Source organism: Lepisosteus platostomus, chromosome 27 (genome assembly GCF_059453375.1).
Source record: "Lepisosteus platostomus isolate fLepPlt1 chromosome 27, fLepPlt1.hap1, whole genome shotgun sequence".
Lineage (NCBI taxonomy): Eukaryota > Metazoa > Chordata > Actinopteri > Semionotiformes > Lepisosteidae > Lepisosteus > Lepisosteus platostomus.
In genome coordinates this window covers 14,459,893-14,480,273 of record NC_142637.1, presented here as the reverse complement: position 1 = coordinate 14,480,273, position 20,381 = coordinate 14,459,893, and positions in this window count along the sequence as shown.

Below are 20,381 nucleotides of genomic sequence, written 5' to 3'. Positions count from 1 at the left end.
TGAGTTTTATGCACTTAAATGAGGACCTCTTTCTCACACCACATATGTTATACTTTCAATGGGAAAAAAGGAAATATTAGAATTGTATACATTTTAAAGCCATGTGTTCATATTTGGTAGAAGCCCTAACAAAACCTAAAAAACACCTAACAACGGGTGCAGGACCGAATTAGGGCAGTACCCACTATTGATAAACATACATAAAACAATATTAAAGTACTGGCTTTAATATTAGCCAGACACAGCCGGATGAGCTCTACCAGCCAGGACAGGAGGCTCTACTGTACACAGAGAGGGGAGGGAGGGGGGAACAAGCTGCCCAGCCGTGTGGAATGCTACAGAACCCTAAACAGACAAAACATACTACCCGAATATTTGACCAAGATATCCAGACACAGCTGGATGAGCTCCACCAGTCAGGACAGGCTAATAAGATACACTCCACAGACATTCACAACAGCGACATATCATAAACACTTGAATTACTTATCTAGTCTCTCGAAACAAAATTTCGAGAAAAAACACATTGCCCAACGTTAGAAAGCACCTTGCATTACATTGCTTGAAAAACAATTTTATTTCGAAGGAATTATGGATCGGGAATTCTTCGAGGAAGTCGTGGTCACACAGCATGCCGCCCCATATATCAGGGAGCACATTGGATCAAGGCACCGTCTCTTTCAAGACAACAATCCGAAACACAAAGCAGCAAGGGCGAGGCTTACAGAAGAACGAGTGAACTGGGTGAAAACTCCAGCCGAATCTCCAGATTTAAATCCAATAGAGATGGTATGGCATTCGCTGAAAGACTATGTTTGGAAAACTGCTAAACCCAGCACAAAGCAAGAACTGATACTGATACAATGTCTTTTGATACTGATACTTTATGAGTAGGGCTGTTTCACCACTCCTTTTTTTTTGTTGCATGCAGCAGTACTTCTTATGGTAGTACTTAAGTACAGTACAGTAGGTACTTACATTAGTACTTCTCGCGTTAAAAAAGTTAGGTGTTAGCATAAACTATTAGGAATAAATAATATTAAACTTAGCACTGTAATAAATTATGCTAATATTAAATTCGATTCTGCTCTGAGAATGTAGGGGGAAGAAAAATGCCAGTGGTCTTTTCACTGATGAACTTGTGCCTGATGAACACCACTGCGTCACACCACACAGCTGCGAGTGCACCTCACTGTGCCCGGCCACCACTGCATCACACAACTGCCAGCGCACCTCACCGTACCAGGCCACCACTGCGTCACACAGCTGCAAGCACACCTCACCGTGCCAGGCCACCACTGCGTCACACCACGCAGCTGGCAGCGCACCTCACCGTTCCAGGCCACCAATGCGTCACCCAGCTACCAGCGAAACTCACCCTGCCCGGCCACAACTGCATCACACCACACAGCTGCAAGTGCACCTCACCGTACCCGCCACCTCTTCATCATACAGCTGCCAGCGCACCTGACCATGCAAGGCCACCACTGCGTCACACAGATGCCAGCGCACCTCACCGTGCTAGACCACAACTGCGTCACACAGCTGCCATCGCACCTCACCATGCCAGATAACCACTGCGTCACACAACACAGCTGCAAGCGTACTTCACCGTGCCAGGCCACCACTGCGTCACACAGCTGCCAGCGCACCGCACCATACCAGGCCACCACTGCGTCACACCACACAGCTGCCAGCGCACCTCAAAGTACCCAGCCACCAATGCGTCACACCACACAGCTGCCAGCGCAGCTCACCATGCCAGGTCAGCACTGAGTCACACCACACAGCCGCCAGTGCACCTCAACCGTGCCATGCCACCACTGCGTCACACAGCTGCCAGCACACCTCACCGTACCAGACCACAACTGCGTCACACAGCTGCCAGCGCACCTCACTGAACCCTGCCACAGCTGCGTCACACATCTACCAGCGCACCTCACCATGCCCAGCCACCACTGCATCACACAGCTGCCACCACTGCGTCAGACCACACACGAAGTAGGTCATCGGGCCAACAGTATACAAACATTACAGCTCAAGTGCTTTTGTATCTGAACGCTTTTAGGTAAGTAATTTAGCAGCTGCGGTATTAATAATGATTTTAATGGCAAATTCAATTGCAGGTAAAATAAAAATGGCGGATAACTTTCTTTCTAGCTTCGTGAAGCGGTCGTGCCATATTATACATATATACCATAATAAGAAACATAATATGTACAGTAGAATTTTTCACTTTAAGCTGGCATTATCCAGAACCGGGTCAGGGCCCTGACCCGGACCGTGCAGTGTGGTCCGTCGGCCTTCTAAAGATGTTTAGGAGATCGAGGCGCCCTTGGATTTGATTAGAAACTTGCATAATTTCTTAACTTGACCCCATTATCTTAAAAAAAACGGCCAGGCCCAGACCAAAGCATGAAGGCTGAGAGGATCGGGGGACTCTCATTTTTGGTCACAGCGTACAGTAGTAGATCAGTAACCTCTGTTTATCGTGATAACCTTTAATTATTTTCCAGTACTTTTTCAATGATAAAACACATTGTTTCGCCAGTTTTGCTAAAGATACGGTTTTAGTGTTTACGCGTAAATTTGTAAGCCGTAGGTTTAAATCTCGTGGTCTTATTTTCTGCATTTTCATCGTAAGGGAAGGCGCTAGTTTGCGATTTACGCGCTGAACATTGTAAGCAGAGGAGCCTTAAGGCACAGCCTCGCCTTAACACCATCGTTTGCATTGTCATTGTCATCCAGAAAAGCAGTCGTAAGAAAATGAATCTGTGACGTCTCCGAACATTAAAAAAACTATATCTAGACTGCAAATACATCCCAATCTTACTATCAACACGTTTTAAGAGCCCTCTCCTTTCCACCGGTATACAAGCTAAGAGAGAAATATTGGAAATCCCATCTGAAGTAGCCCTCGTCTCACCTTCGGAGCTGTGAGCGATGGGGATCATAATTAAAAGGGGTACAGTTACTTTGAAAATGTGTATGTGATACTTAAATTTAAATAAAATAAAAAGATAAATTATATAACACATACTGTGCTATCTACGTCCATGTGTTTAAGACGTATGAATCGGTTTTAAAACAGGCACACCCCTTCTCACAAATCCGACTGGAGTCTCAGTCCGTCATCGCGATGAAATAGGAGCTCAGATGTAGGCTAAGTGATTGCAATTTACTTATTTAAAAGAACCACTTCAAATCAAAAGGGAGACATTTTGTAATGGTAGTTATCGTATTATACAGTATACGTAATTGTAGATATACAGTACATAAAGGGTATGAATAGGTGTGAGCTTTTACTGTATATTTAATATTTTATCTGACCCATTTGTAGAAACCGCCTACTCAGATTTAGTTAAGTGGTCTGCCACCATAAAGACAGAAAAATATAATGACACCCTGTTACATTAACTGAAAAATAAACGCCGTAACTGCGGCCATATGAAAATTTGGATAAAGATTATACAAACATCCTAAGGAGCTCTATGACATATGAGCGTCGAAATAATGGTTGGTGACCTGACGTAACATTGCTCCCTGAATTACGTGATCTGTATATACCCAAATACAGATATATCACATAGGGAGATGCAGTTAAACATTGCATTGCTATCGTCGTGGTGAACTATTTCTCCGCTGTTTAAAACTTGTTTGGTAAGTGTCATCAAATATGCTTGTCAATTTGTAGCGAAATCGATATACTGTATCATAATCCTTCAGCTATCTAGAATGTAGTGAAACGGCTAATTAATATTGATAAATTCCCTTATTCACAGTGACTTTTGCTCAAACCCCTGTTGCATAATGGGTTAATTTTATATAAAAAACATTTATATCATAGATATAATACAAGCTTTGAAATGAAATAGTACATTTCCAGGTTTCAGTTAAACATTTTTAAAAAAGCTCATGACTTTAAGCATTCTGAACATTGAGAATGTTATTTGGGAAACAAATGTTTATTATAATGTTTATGTTTAGGATCTGTCTCCTACTGAGTCAGCATGCAGCATTCAACACCATTAGGTTTAATATTAAAACGTTGTGTATTTCCTGAATTGTTTTTTTTATTCTTTTCTATTAGACCATACTAGACTGTGCAGGATATCATTTATTTGCCATTTTTGCCTTTTCCAGATACCTGGGAAACAAAGCTCATATCTCATTTGCCAATGGAGCCCAGTCCTAAGCCTGGTGCTCTGTCCCCCTCCCCGAAGGACACAGACTCGAATCGACCCGCGCCCTTAAGGCGACAGGATCTGATCTCCACGTACTGCCCGCCTCCCAAGATACAGCTTCTGAAGGACACCTTCCAAGAGAAACTGATGCAGGAAAAGGAGAAAAAAATTATCGCCATGTACAATCGGCGGCAGGAGGCAGCTCTACAGAAGATGAGAAAATGTTTCCAATATGTCAAATACGCTGCGGAGAAGAAGACGGGGAACAGCTATCGCTTCCAAGCCCAACAGGGCCCCGAGAAGAACATTGTGGGGTATGATCGGTCTTACCCCCTGAAGCCTATGAGTAACAGGAAAGTCTCCGGCCCTGGTGAGGTTCCGGCTGTGGACCGCCCGGAAGCACAGAGTGATTCCTTGTTTGCCCCCACCCCGCCTCAGGATGGTCATGAGAGGCCCTGCGAGAGGCCGGGCAGGAGGGGCTCAAGAGTACGCAAACCTAAGGACAGGACTGTCCTCCCCATGGTGGCGACCCCTCCAGGGCAATGCCCTTCTCATGCCAATGGGAAGGAGCACTTTCAGTTGCAAGAGGAGCTACGAAAAGTGGCCGAGGCAGAGGCCGCGCTGAAGGAGGAGCATCGCCGGAGGGAGGCCAGCCTGCAGGATGAGATGCCCCGGAAGGAGGCCATGATGAAGGACGAGATTCGCCAGAGGGAGGCCATGATGCAGGCGAAGCTCTTCAGAGCTCAGGAGGAGCTGAGGATGGTTTAGAGAGAGATGGAAGACTCCAGAGAGGTGGCCGGAAGGGAAAATAGAGGACTCCTGACCCGAAGTTAGACACTCCTGGCGAGGCAGAGCGAGCTTTGCCCCAGAGGACCGTGGGCCAACCACCGCTCTAAGGCCGTGCCTCTTCTGACCTGCAGAATGGAGAAGCAAAAAGCCTTCACTCCAAGGAAAGCCCTTCCTATCAGAGGAGGCAACCTTGATTATGGTTCTCCAATGGAAGACGGCGGATGCGCAGAATCGCACTTTCCCTCTGCGCTTTCCCATCAGGAGAGACGTCAAGTGAGCCCTTGCAGCCGTGGGCTAGATCACGTCCCCTGTGGAAGGAGAAAGTATCTCAAGAAAGCAAGGCTCCCTGAAAGCGACGTGTCAGCGGCACAGGCCGCGCAGGCCCACTTCAGAAATAACACCGCATGTCTGGATGAACAAACTCTGTCAGTGGAAAACAGATATTTGTCCCCTACAAGTCTGATCTGCCCTACCGCTGAGCAATTTCCATATGAGAATGGCCAGAGTGGAAACCCTCAGCTGGTGCCCTGTGAACTGTGTCACAGGAAGTTTGCTGTAGAGAGGCTGGAGAAACACAGCAAGATCTGCAAAAAGCTTCAGAATTCAAAGAGGAAGGTTTTTGACTCTTTCAAGCACAGGGCCAAGGGAACAGAACTGGAGACATACATCCATAAGAAGAAGCAAAGGCACATTTGCCAGACAGAATAAATGGGTTTTAGTGACTTCTGAATTCTGTTGTAAAAATCTACATGAGATATCAAGCAAATAGCACTCACAGGAAACAAAACCATAACTAAATTGTACTCTCTACCCAATGACCTGAAAGGTAGCCCCAGAAAGCTAAGCTATTACTGTATTGATATTTTCTTGCCTTGTGAATGGTTTGTGACCAGACTGTGTACGCAGTGCTAGTCTGGACTTTTTCTGGAAGCTGTTTTATTGGTTTCATTTCCTGTTCCCAGCTGAGAAAGAACAACTGGAGGCAGAAGCACAAGGATTTCATTCGGAGCATCAAACAGGCCAGGGAGGTGCAGCAGGTGATCACGCAAGGAGGGAAGGTTGTGAACCTGCCCCAGCCCCCCGCGAATCCAAACCCCGACTACGTGCCCTGCCCTCACTGCGGACGGCGCTTTGCCCCCAGGCCGGCACAGAGGCACATCCCCAAGTGTCAGCACATCAGGAGCCGCCCTCCTCCTCCTCCTCGCAGATGAAAACTGATGTGAAGAAGAGTAAAAGAGTCATGATCTTGGCTCACGAGTCACGTCCTGCTTTTTCTTTATAGAAATATATTTAGCACAGTTCATCCGTATGATGATAAAAAAAATGTTACCTTGTTTTAATAAAATGATTTTTTTTTGGTGGACTGGTGTTTGCGTAGCTGTGGTTATTTCAGTTTTTCTCTTATCATTCATACACCTTGACCTCCTAAAAATAATTTTTCAACCTGGAACGTACAATTAGCAGGCAATAGAACAGGTCACATTGGCCTTGGAACCATCAAAAAGTAGTATTCACACATTCTCGGCATCAATTTTCCTTAAAAACAACTGAAAAAGCATGGTAAAGAATGATTGATTTTTTTAATGAAAGTTATTTGATTTAATTTATTTAATTTTCATAATATTTGAAATATGTTGGGATTAATGTGACTCAATATTATCTGCAGCTCTTACACTCCAGGCACCTGATAAAGTGGAACGCAGTGTCTTTGCCTTACATGGCGCTCAGCTCTTCCTCAATCCCAGCAGAAGCAGCAGCCTCCGGGTCCTGCCTCATGCACAGCTTAAAATGCAACACCGAGTAATACAACAAACAACAGGGAAAACCATTCACGATCAGACACATCCGTTGATTGCTGGCTCTCAGTAAAGGGACATTGCTGTGGTCCACGCATGAATCTGTTTTCTAAGTGCCTTATCCAATACAGTGTTGAGGCCAGTTTTCCCAGAAGCCATCTAAAGGGGAACACACAATAACTTGTAAAACCTCCAATTTACATCACAAAATAGACTACATTTCAAGGTTAAAGAATTACCATGTTCTGCGATTCAGAACGAGGCAGCAAAACTTCCTGTAATCTGATGTGGCCCTATGACATTGTAAAGGAGCAGGCTTGTGAATACATCTCGTTCAATCCAATGGAAATATAACTCTCAACTTTTTTACGTTTTTGCCAATAAATAATACTACATTGTTAACTCTGCATAAAGAACCTTGGAATGGAACGTTTTTTGCAGTGAAATGTTTGCTGCATAACCTATACCCTTTCTCTCCTACATCACATTGCATTAGTCATTACAGTGATTAGTGAGCAGGAAGGGCTGCATCACATCGCAATTTGTGTGGAACTTGAATGCGAATTTGTTACAACATGGCGTAACTTACAGTACTTTCACAAAATTCATGATTTTGTGCTCAATTTTGAGTTTGTAAAGTTTTTCTATAATGTCAATGATTTTATTTTGTGACTGAAATTAAATACTTTTGTGTCTGCAAAATTGGGACTGTAGTTCCACCTTAACCTACTAGTACTGTATGTCTTTGGACTGTGGGAAGAAACTGGAGCACCTGGAAGAAATCCACACAAATGAAGGGAGAACATACAATTCCATCCAGACTGCACCCCAGGAATTGAACCCAGGACCCCAGCTCTGTGAACCACAGTGCCACCTCATTGCTATAGTCACTATAATTAATGTCAAAACTCATTTGCAAATGAGCAGCCTGGGATCCAAAAGGATCAAGACAAGGATCCAAACAAAGCACTATCCCAAAGCTTGGCTTTGTACAGTATATCATACAGGGCTTGATGCAGAAGGCAGATAATCTAAGTCCATGCAATAATTGCTAAGGGAAAGTGACTTTGTGTTTTTGGAAGGAAGTCACTCAACATGGAGCTGTGTTAGTGAAATGATTGTTCTGATGTACGGCTGATGTCCAAACACTGAAAACATGATTGTGTATGCAATCACACTCCCGAGCTCCATTGGGTATGGTTAAAATAACTTTTTATAGTTCATCACATTCAAAGTGTGTGTACTTGATGAAAGTGTAACACGCATTTGGAGGCGTTATTCAGGATTTTCTTTCATTCAACTATTTCAAGACCCATTATTTTCAGATGTTGTAGTATACGTGAATAATGAAAGGCCTTCATATTACACAATGAAGGAATGACTTTGCAGGTGTGAAGAATAAAAGATTAATTCAGCTCACTTTGGGGAGTTTCACAATGGCCCTCCTTATAGAAATGTGGGTTTGATTAAAGGAGTGAAGAAAAAGCACTGAATAATATTTGCTTCTGTAAACGTAATCATCTCAAAATATGGTTGAAGAAATGAAAGAAATTGAAGAAGGTTAAACATAATCCAAAACGTATAAGGTCAATTTAAGTACAACCAGAATTCTAGTGTTTATGCAATGCATCTGTGGGTTGATATGAAATACGGCCGTACTTAAACTAAACGAGGTTATCGAGAGCATATTCCGAGTACGGCTTTGGCCAGTTGTACTGTGAACTGCGAGGACCGTATCTTATCCTGAACTGGCTGTGCGAATACCATCCTCTGCTGGCAGAAGGAATAGATTACAACGGCACTGTATTGGCGATTAGTCCTATTGCTAGAATATTGAAACAACAAGGAGTCCGCGGAGTCAAGCAATGCTGAATAAACAAGTACCTGAAATTCAATGGGATTTTGTGTATTGATTACAAATAGGTGTGGAATTCTCATGTACAGTGGTATTCATGGATTCCTTACACAAGCAGCCGTTGTTATGATACTTTCGTAATCTGAATATAAATCTATCTACTTAAAACTGTAATTATTGAATAGATTAATGTCTTTGAAATGCTTCATTAACTGGGCAGTTTCCATGTTTGGAAATGTTTTTATTTTGATTGCTGATTGCTAGATACTGTATGTTTAATAGGCATGCTGTTAATATTTTCTACAAGAGCCAAATAAGACAGTTATGCTGTAGTAAGTTCTATATAAGTTATATAACATAAGTTATATTTTGTTCTGAGGTCAATTTGAATCTCATACTAAATTACTTGTGTCCTTTTATCTGAGAAACACTACCTGATTGATCACCTGATGCCTAGAAATTAGCATGCACAGTAGCCCAGCGTTTAGCATTGCTAGCTCACAGTGCTGAGGCCCTGGGTACACTTCTGGACCTGGGGTGCTATCTGTATGGAGCTTGTATGTTCTCCCCATGTTTGCATGAGTTTGCTTTGGGTGCTCCGGCTTCCTCCCACAGTTCAAAGAACTACTGGTAGGTTAATTGGCTTCTGGGATAATTGGTGAGTGTCTGTGTCTTCCCTGCATTGGACTACCATCCAGTCCCAGGTATCTCCTGCTTATTACTTTCTGAGGCTCTGGCTCCCCCGTGCCCCGCGACCCCCTGACCCCCTGACCCTGAATTGGATGAAGCGGTTAGAAAATGGGTGGTTTCTGTTATGCTCTGGTCATGCTCTGCCATAGCAACAACTTGTACAAAATGCAGATGCTAGGATTTAACTCAAAGAAGGAGCTCAGATCACTGTGTTGGCATCACTGTACAGGTGTCCGGTTTGTTTTAGAACAGAAGAAAATCTTATTTACTAACTTCAGACTTTTTACCCCCCATATCAGCCTGCAGGTGCACAGTGGTCTGTGGACACCCTCCTTGCTCTGTCGTAAAACAGGAAATAAAAAGCAACTGGTTTTGACTTTAATGCACTGAGACTGTGGAACTCACAGAACTCTCTTGTCAGAAAGGCAGCTTCTAACAGCTTTTAAGTGAAGACTAAGAACACTTTTCTATTTTATTCAAATAGATCATGTATATTTTGTTTAAATATATGTTATAAATGTTAAAATGACAGCTCGTATAAGCTTGTATTTTTACCTTTCGATCATTTTTAGAATTGCTTTGAGTTGCTTTTACCATGATAAACAGTACAAAATATGAGGTGTTGAACTTGTCAAAAGTTTTAAAGCGCTTTATGACGTAAAGTGTGATGACAGTCCTTGGCGGTCTATGTAACAATTCTTCTTGAAGTAGGTCATCGGGCCAACAGTATATAAACATTACAGCTCAAGTGCTTTTGTATCTGAACGCTTTTAGGTAAGTAATTTAGCAGCTGCGGTATTAATAATGATTTTAATGGCAAATTCAATTGCAGGTAAAATAAAAATGGCGGATAACTTTCTTTCTAGCTTCGTGAAGCGGTCGCGCTATATTATACATATATACCATAATAAGAAACATAATATGTACAGTAGAATTTTTCACTTTAAGCTGGCATTATCCAGAACCGGGTCAGGGCCCGGACCCGGACCGTGCAGTGTGGTCCGTCGGCCTTCTAAAGATGTTTAGGAGATCGAGACGCCCTTGGATTTGATTAGAAACTTGCATAATTTCTTAACTTGACCCCATTATCTTAAAAAAAACGGCCAGGCCCAGACCAAAGCATGAAGGCTGAGAGGATCGGGGGACTCTCATTTTTGGTCACAGCGTACAGTAGTAGATCAGTAACCTCTGTTTATCGTGATAACCTTTAATTATTTTCCAGTACTTTTTCAATGATAAAACACATTGTTTCGCCAGTTTTGCTAAAGATACGGTTTTAGTGTTTACGCGTAAATTTGTAAGCCGTAGGTTTAAATCTCGTGTTCTTATTTGCCGCATTTTCATCGTAAGAGAGGCGCTCGTTTGCGATTTACGCGCTGAACATTGTAAGCAGAGGAGCCTTAAGGCACAGCCTCGCCTTAACACCATCGTTTGCATTGTTATTGTCATCCAGAAAAGCAGTCGTAAGAAAATGAATCTGTGCCGGCTCCGAACATTAAAAAAACTATATCTAGACTGCAAATACATCCCAATCTTACTATCAACACGTTTTAAGAGCGCTCTCCTTTCCACCGGTATACAAGCTAAGAGAGAAATGTTGGAAATCCCATCTGAAGTAGCCCTCGTCTCAGCTTCGGAGCTGTGAGCGATGGGGATCATAATTAAAAGGGGTACAGTTACTTTGAAAATGTGTATGTGATACTTAAATTTAAATAAAATAAAAAGATAAATTATATAACACAGACTGCTATCAATGTCCATGTGTTTAAGACGTATGAATCGGTTTTAAAACAGGCACACCCCTTTACTTCTCACAAATCCAACTGGAGTCTCAGTCCGTCGTCGCGATGAATTAGGAGCTCAGATGTAGGCTAAGTGATTGCAATTTACTTATTTAAAAGAACCACTTCAAATCAAAAGGGAGACATTTTGTAATGGTAGTTATCGTATTATACAGTATACGTAATTGAATATATACAGTACATAAAGGGTATGAATAGGTGTGAGCTTTTACTGTATATTTAATATTTTATCTGACCCATTTGTAAAAACCGCCTACTCAGATTTATTTAAGTGGTCTGCCACCATAAAGACAGAAAAATATAATGACAACCTGTTACATTAACTGTAAAATAAACGCCGTAACTGCGGCCATATGAAAATTTGGATAAAGATTATACAAACATCCTAAGGAGCTCTATGACATATGAGCGTCGTAATAATGGTTGGTGACCTGACGTAACAGTGCTCCCTGAATTACGTGATCTGTATTTACCCAAATACAGATATATCACATAGGGAGATGCAGTCAAACATTGCATTGCTATCGTCGTGGTGAACTATTTCTCCTCTGTTTGAGACTTGTTTGGTAAGTGTCATCAAATATTCTTGTCAATTTGTAGCGAAATCGATGTACTGTATCATAATCCTTCAGCTATCTATAATGTAGTGAAACGGCTAATTAATATTGATGAATTTCCTTATTCACAGTGACTTTTGCTCAAACCCCTGTTGCATAATGGGTTAATTTTATATAAAAAACATTTATATCATAGATATAATACAAGCTTTGAAATGAAATAGTACATTTCCAGGTTTCAGTTAAACATTTTTAAAAAAGCTCATGACTTTAAGCATTCTGAACATTGAGAATGTTATTTGGGAAACAAATGTTTATTATAATGTTTATGTTTAGGATCTGTCTCCTACTGAGTCAGCATGCAGCATTCAACACCATTAGGTTTAATATTAAAAAGTTGTGTATTTCCTGAATTGTTTTTTTTATTCTTTTCTATTAGACCATACTAGACTGTGCAGGATATCATTTATTTGCCATTTTTGCCTTTTCCAGATACCTGGGAAACAAAGCTCATATCTCATTTGCCAATGGAGCCCAGTCCTAAGCCTGGTGCTCTGTCCCCCTCCCCGAAGGACACAGACTCGAATCGACCCGCGCCCTTAAGGCGACAGGATCTGATCTCCACGTACTGCCCGCCTCCCAAGATACAGCTTCTGAAGGACACCTTCCAAGAGAAACTGATGCAGGAAAAGGAGAAAAAAATGATCGCTATATACAATCAACGGCAGGAGGCGGCTCTACAGAAGATGAGAAAATCTTTCCAATAAGTCAAATACGCTGCGGAGAAGAAGACGGGGAACAGCTATCGCTTCTAAACCCAACAGGGCCCCGAGAAGAACATTGTGGGGTATGATCGGTCTTACCCCCTGAAGCCTATGGGTAACAGGAAAGTCTCCGGCCCTGGTGAGGTTCCGGCTGTGGACCGCCCGGAAGCACAGAGTGATTCCTTGTTTGCCCCCACCCCGCCTCAGGATGGTCATGAGAGGCCCTGCGAGAGGCCGGGCAGGAGGGGCTCAAGAGTACGCAAACCTAAGGACAGGACTGTCCTCCCCATGGTGGCGACCCCTCCAGGGCAATGCCCTTCTCATGCCAATGGGAAGGAACACTTTCAGTTGCAAGAGGAGCTACGAAAAGTGGCCGAGGCAGAGGCCGCGCTGAAGGAGGAGCATCGCCGGAGGGAGGCCAGTCTGCAGGATGTGATGCGCCGGAAGGAGGCCATGATGAAGGACGAGATTCGCCAGAAGGAGGCCATGATGCAGGCGAAGCTCTTTAGAGCTCAGGAGGAGCTGAGGATGGTTCAGAGAGAGATGGAAGACTCCAGAGAGGTGGCCGGAAGGGAAAATAGAGGACTCCTGACCCGAAGGAAGACACTCCAGGCGAGGCAGAGTGAGCTTCGTCCCAGAGGACCGTGGGCCAACCACCGCTCTAAGGCCGTGCCTCTTCTGACCTGCAGAATGGAGAAGCAAAAAGCCTTCACTCCAAGGAAAGCCCTTCCTTTCAAAGGAGACAACCTTGATTATGGTTCTCCAATGGAAGACGGCGGATGCGCAGAATCGCACTTTCCCTCTGCGCTTTCCCATCAGGAGAGACGTCAAGTGAGCCCTTGCAGCCGTGGGCTAGAAGACGTCCCCTGTGGAAGGAGAAAGTACCTCAAGAAAGCAAGGCTCCCTGAAAGTGACGTGTCAGCGGCACAGGCCGCGCAGGCCCACTTCAGAAATAACACCGCATGTCTGGATGAACAAACTCTGTCAGTGGAAAACAGATATTTGTCCCCTACAAGTCTGATGTGCCCTACCGCTGAGCAATTTCCATATGAGAATAGCCAGAGTGGAAACCCTCAGCTGGTGCCCTGTGAACTGTGTCACAGGAAGTTTGCTGTAGAGAGGTTGGAGAAACACAGCAAGATCTGCAAAAAGCTTCAGAATTCAAAGAGGATGGTTTTTGACTCTTTCAAGCACAGGGCCAAGGGAACAGAACTGGAGACATACATCCATAAGAAGAAGGTTAGACCGCCAATCGTGGTAAGGGCTATCCTTAAACTCTTTCCAAGCTTCCCTTGTTTTCTCCTAGAGTCAGACTCAGCTTATAAATCAATGTAAACAATAAATAAGTGTTTTATGAAGTACTCTTCTGAAAAACTGCTGCAAAGGCACATTTGCCAGACAGAATAAATGGGTCTTAGTGACTTCTGAATTCTGTTGTAAAAATCTACATGAGATATCAAGCAAATAGCACTCACGGGAAACAAAACCATAACTAAATTGTACTCTCTACCCAATGACATGAAAGGTAGGCCCAGAAAGCTAAGTTATTACTGTATTGATATTTTCTTGCCTTGTGAATGGTTTGCGACCAGACTGTGTACGCAGTGCTAGTCTGGACTTTTTCTGGAAGCTATTTCATTGGTTTCATTTCCTGTTCCCAGCTGAAAAAAGAACAATTGGAGGCAGAAGCACGAGGATTTCATTCGGAGCATCAAATAGGCCAGGGAGGTGCAGCAGGTGATCACGCAAGGAGGGAAGGTTGTGAACCTGCCCCAGCCCCCCGCGAATCCAAACCCCGACTACGTGCCCTGCCCTCACTGCGGCCGGCGCTTTGCCCCCAGGCCGGCACAGAGGCACATCCCCAAGTGTCAGCACATCAGGAGCCGCCCTCCTCCTCCTCCTCACAGATGAAAACTGATGTGAAGAAGAGTAAAAGAGTCATGATCTTGGCTCACGACTCACGTCCTGCTTTTTCTTTTTAGAAATATATTTAGCACAGTTCATCCGTATGATGATAAAAAAAATGTTACCTTGTTTTAATAAAATGATTTTTTTTTTACTGGTGTTTGCGTAACTGTGGTTATTTCAGTTTTTTTCCCTTGCGAAAATGTGTGTCGACCGTGAAAATAAATTTCAAGCTGTTGTTATCATTCATACACCTTGACCTCCTAAAAATAATTGTTCAACCTGGAACGTACAATTAGCAGGCAATAGAACAGGTCACATTGGCCTTGGAACCATCAAAAAGTAGTATTCACACATTCTCTGCATTAATTTTCCTTAAAAACAACTGAAAAAGCAAGGTAAAGTGTGATTGATTTTTTTAATGAAAGTTATTTGATTTAATTTATTTAATTTTCATAATATTTGAAATATGTTGGGATTAATGTGACTCAATATTATCTGCAGCTCTTACACTCCAGGCACCTGATAAAGTGGAACGCAGTGTCTTTGCCTTACATGGCGCTCAGCTCTTCCTCAATCCCAGCAGAAGCAGCAGCCTCCGGGTCCTGCCTCATGCACAGCTTAAAATGCAACACCGAGTAATACCCTCCTTTTCCCTCCTTTTCAGAAAAGCCTTTACTTAACTGGTTCCATTCTTCACCCCTCTACTCTTCTTAATACCATCTTCTACGGTCTCCTCTATTGTTACTGTTGTATTGTTGTAATCATAATTGTGTCCTGTCTTGTGAAATTTTCTTATTTATTGTTGTAGTCTTCTTATTTATTGTTATTGTCATCCTGTAAAGCGCTTTGAGAAGCCACCTTTAAAGGCGCTATATAAAATAAAGTTTATTATTATTATATTATTAATACAACAAACAACAGGGAAAACCATTCACGATCAGACACATTCGTTGATTGCTGGCTCTCAGTAAAGGGACATTGCTGTGGTCCACGCATGAATCTGTTTTCTAAGTGCCTTATCCAATACAGTGTTGAGGCCAGTTTTCCCAGAAGCCATCTAAAGGGGAACACACAATAACTTGTAAAACCTCCAATTTACATCACAAAATAGACTACATTTCAAGGTTAAAGAATTACCATGTTCTGCGATTCAGAACGAGGCAGCAAAACTTCCTGTAATCTGATGTGGCCCTGTGACATTGTAAAGGAGCAGGCTTGTGAATACATCTCGTTTAATCCAATGGAAATATTGCTCTCAACTTTTTTACGTTTTTGCCAATAAATAATATTACATTGTTAACTCTGCATAAAGAACCTTGGAATGGAACGTTTTTTGCAGTGAAATGTTTGCTGCATAACCTATACCTTTTCTCTCCTACATCACATTGCATTAGTCATTACAGTGATTAGTGAGCAGGAAGGGCTGCATCACATCGCAATTTGTGTGGAACTTGAATGCGAATTTGTTACAACATGGCGTAACTTACAGTACTTTCACAAAGTTCATGATTTTGTGCTCAATTTTGAGTTTGTAAAGTTTTTCTATAATGTCAATGATTTTATTTTGTGACTGAAATTAAATACTTTTGTGTCTGCAAAATTGGGACTGTAGTTCCACCTTAACCTACTAGTACTGTATGTCTTTGGACTGTGGGAAGAAACTGGAGCACCTGGAAGAAATCCACACAAATGAAGGGAAAATTCCATCCAGACTGCACCCCAGGAATTGAACCCAGGACCCCAGCTATGTGAACCACAGTGCCACCTCATTGCTATAGTCACTATAATTAATGTCAAAACTCATTTGCAAATGAGCAGCCTGGGATCCAAAAGGATCAAGACAAGGATCTCTGTGGCTAAGGATCTGCGCCTGTGACCGGAAGGTTGCCGGTTCAAATCCCACGGCCGGCAGAGGAATCCTACTCCGTTGGGCCCCTGAGCAAGGCCCTTAACCCCAACTGCTCCAGGGGCGCCATACAATGGCAGACCCTGCGCTCTGACCTAAAGCTTCTCTCCCTGTCTCTGTGTCTGTGTCTCCCTGGAGAAAAAGCTGGGGTATGCGAAAAGACGCATTCCTAATGCAAGAAATTGTATAGGGCTAATAAAGAAACATTATTATTATTACAAAGCACTATCCCAAAGCTTGGCTTTGTACAGTATATCATACAGGGCTTGATGCAGAAGGCAGATAATCTAAGTCCATGCAATAATTGCTAAGGGAAAGTGACTTTGTGTTTTTGGAGGGAAGTCACTCAACATGGAGCTGTGTTAGTGAAATGATTGTTCTGATGTACAGCTGATGTCCAAACACTGAAAACATGATTGTGTATGCAATCGCACTCCCGAGCTCCATTGGGTATGGTTAAAATAACTTTTTATAGTTCATCACATTCAAAGTGTGTGTACCTGATGAAAGTGTAACACGCATTTGGAGGAGTTATTCAGGATTTTCTTTCATTCAACTATTTCAAGACCCATTATTTTCAGATGTTGTAGTATACGTGAATAATGAAAGGCCTTTATATTACACAATGAAGGAATGACTTCGCAGGTGTGAAGAATAAAAGATTGATTCAGCTCACTTTGGGGAGTTTCACAATGGCCCTCCTTAAAGAAATGTGGGTTTGATTAAAAGAGTGAAGAAAAAGCACTGAATAATATTTGCTTCTGTAAACGTAATCATCTCAAAATATGGTTGAAGAAATTGAAGAAGGTTAAACATAATCCAAAACGTATAAGGTCAATTTAAGTACAACCAGAATTCTAGTGTTTATGCAATGCATCTGTGGGTTGATATGAAATACGGCCGTTCTTAAACTAAACGAGGTTATCGAGAGCATATTCCGAGTACGGCTGTGGCCAGTTGTACTGTGAACTGCGAGGACCGTATCTTATCCTGAACTGGCTGTGCGAATACCGTCCTCTGCTGGCAGAAGGAATAGATTACAACGGCACTGTATTGGCGATTAGTCCTATTGCTAGAATATTGAAACAACAAGGAGTCCGCGGAGTCAAGCAATGCTGAATAAACAAGTACCTGAAATTCAATAGGATTTTGTGTATTGATTACAAATAGGTGTGAAATTCTCATGTACAGTGGTATTCATGGATTCCTTACACAAGCAGCCGTTGTTATGATACTTTCGTAATCTGAATATAAATCTGTTATCTACTTGAAACTGTAATTATTGAATAGATTAATGTCTTTGAAATGCTTCATTAACTGGGCAGTTTCCATGTTTGGAAATGTTTTTATTTTGATTGCTGATTGCTAGATACTGTATGTTTAATAGGCATGCTGTTAATATTTTCTACAAGAGCCAAATAAGACAGTTATGCTGTAGTAAATTCTATATAAGTTATATAACATAAGTTATATTTTGTTCTGAGGTCAATTTGAATCTCATACTAAATTACTGGTGTCCTTTTATCTGAGAAACACTACCTGATTGATCACCTGATGCCTAGAAATTAGCATGCACAGTAGCCCAGCGTTTAGCATTGCTAGCTCACAGTGCTGAGGCCCTGGGTACACTTCTGGACCTGGGGTGCTATCTGTATGGAGCTTGTATGTTCTCCCCATGTTTGCATGAGTTTGCTTTGGGTGCTCCGGCTTCCTCCCACACTTCAAAGAACTACTGGTAGGTTAATTGGCTTCTGGGATAATTGGTGAGTGTCTGTGTCTTCCCTGCATTGGACTACCATCCAGTCCCAGGTATCTCCTGCTTATTACTTTCTGAGGCTCTGGCTCCCCCGTGCCCCGCGACCCCCTGACCCCCTGACCCTGAATTGGTTGAAGCGGTTAGAAAATGGGTGGTTTCTGTTATGCTCTGGTCATGCTCTGCCATAGCAACAACTTGTAAAAAATGCAGATGCTAGGATTTAACTCAAAGAAGGAGCTCAGATCACTGTGTTGGCATCACTGTACAGGTGTCCGGTGTGTTTTAGAACATATGTTAAAATCTTATTTACTAACTTCTAGACTTTTTACCCCCCATATCAGTCTGCAGGTGCACAGTGGTCTGTGGACACCCTCCTTGCTCTGTCGTAAAACAGGAAATAAAAAGCAACTGGTTTTGACTTTAATGCACTGAGACTGTGGAACTCACAGAACTCTCTTGTCAGAAAGGCAGCTTCTAACAGCTTTTAAGTGAAGACTAAGAACACTTTTCTATTTTATTAAAATAGATTATATATGTTTTGTTTAAATATATGTTATAAATGTTAAAACGACAGCTCGTATAAGCTTGTATTTTTACCTTTCGATCATTTTTAGAATTGCTTTGAGTTGCTTTTACCATGATAAACAGTACAAAATATGAGGTGTTGAACTTGTCAAAAGTTTTAAAGCGCTTTATGACGTAAAGTGTGATGACAGTCCTTGGCGGTCTATGTAACAATTCTTCTTGAAGTAGGTCATCGGGCCAACAGTATATAAACATTACAGCTCAAGTGCTTTTGTATCTGAACGCTTTTAGGTAAGTAATTTAGCAGCTGCGGTATTAATCGTGATTTTAATGGCAAATTCAATTGCAGGTAAAATAAAAATGGCGGATAACTTTCTTTCTAGCTTCGTGAAGCGGTCGCGCCACATTATACATATATACAATAATAAGAAACATAATATGTACAGTAGAATTTTTCACTTTAAGCTGGCGTTATCCAGAACCGGGTCAGGGCCCGGACCCGGACCGTGCAGTGTGGTCCGTCGGCCTTCTAAAGATGTTTAGGAGATCGAGGCGCCCTTGGATTTGATTAGAAACTTGCATAATTTCTTAACTTGACCCCATTATCCTAAAAAAAAAACGGCCAGGCCCAGACCAAAGCATGAAGGCTGCGAGGATCGGGGGACTCTCATTTTTGGTCACAGCGTACAGTAGTAGATCAGTAACCTCTGTTTATCGTGATAACCTTTAATTATTTTCCAGTACTTTTTTAAATGATAAAACACATTGTCTCGCCAGTTTTGCTAAAGATACGGTTTTAGTGTTTACGCGTAAATTTGTAAGCCGTAGGTTTAAATCTCGTGTTCTTATTTGCCGCATTTTCATCGTAAGAGAGGCGCTCGTTTGCGATTTACACGCTGAATATTGTAAGCAGAGGAGCCTTAAGGCACAGCCTCGCCTTAACACCATCGTTTGCATTGTTATTGTCATCCAGAAAAGCAGTCGTAAGAAAATGAATCTGTGCCGGCTCCGAACATTAAAAAAACTATATCTAGACTGCAAATACATCCCAATCTTACTATCAACACGTTTTAAGAGCGCTCTCCTTTCCACCGGTATACAAGCTAAGAGAGAAATGTTGGAAATCCCATCTGAAGTAGCCCTCGTCTCAGCTTCGGAGCTGTGAGCGATGGGGATCATAATTAAAAGGGGTACAGTTACTTTGAAAATGTGTATGTGATACTTAAATTTAAATAAAATAAAAAGATAAATTATATAACACAGACTGCTATCAATGTCCATGTGTTTAAGACGTATGAATCGGTTTTAAAACAGGCACACCCCTTTACTTCTCACAAATCCAACTGGAGTCTCAGTCCGTCGTCGCGATGAATTAGGAGCTCAGATGTAGGCTAAGTGATTGCAATTTACTTATTTAAAAGAACCACTTCAAATCAAAAGGGAGACATTTTGTAATGGTAGTTATCGTATTATACAGTATACGTAATTGAATATATACAGTACATAAAGGGTATGAATAGGTGTGAGCTTTTACTGTATATTTAATATTTTATCTGACCCATTTGTAGAAACCGCCTACTCAGATTTAGTTAAGTGGTCTGCCACCATAAAGACAGAAAAATATAATGACATCCTGTTACATTAACTGTAAAATAAACGCCGTAACTGCGGCCATATGAAAATTTGGATAAAGATTATACAAACATCCTAAGGAGCTCTATGACATATGAGCGTCGTAATAATGGTTGGTGACCTGACGTAACAGTGCTCCCTGAATTACGTGATCTGTATTTACCCAAATACAGATATATCACATAGGGAGATGCAGTCAAACATTGCATTGCTATCG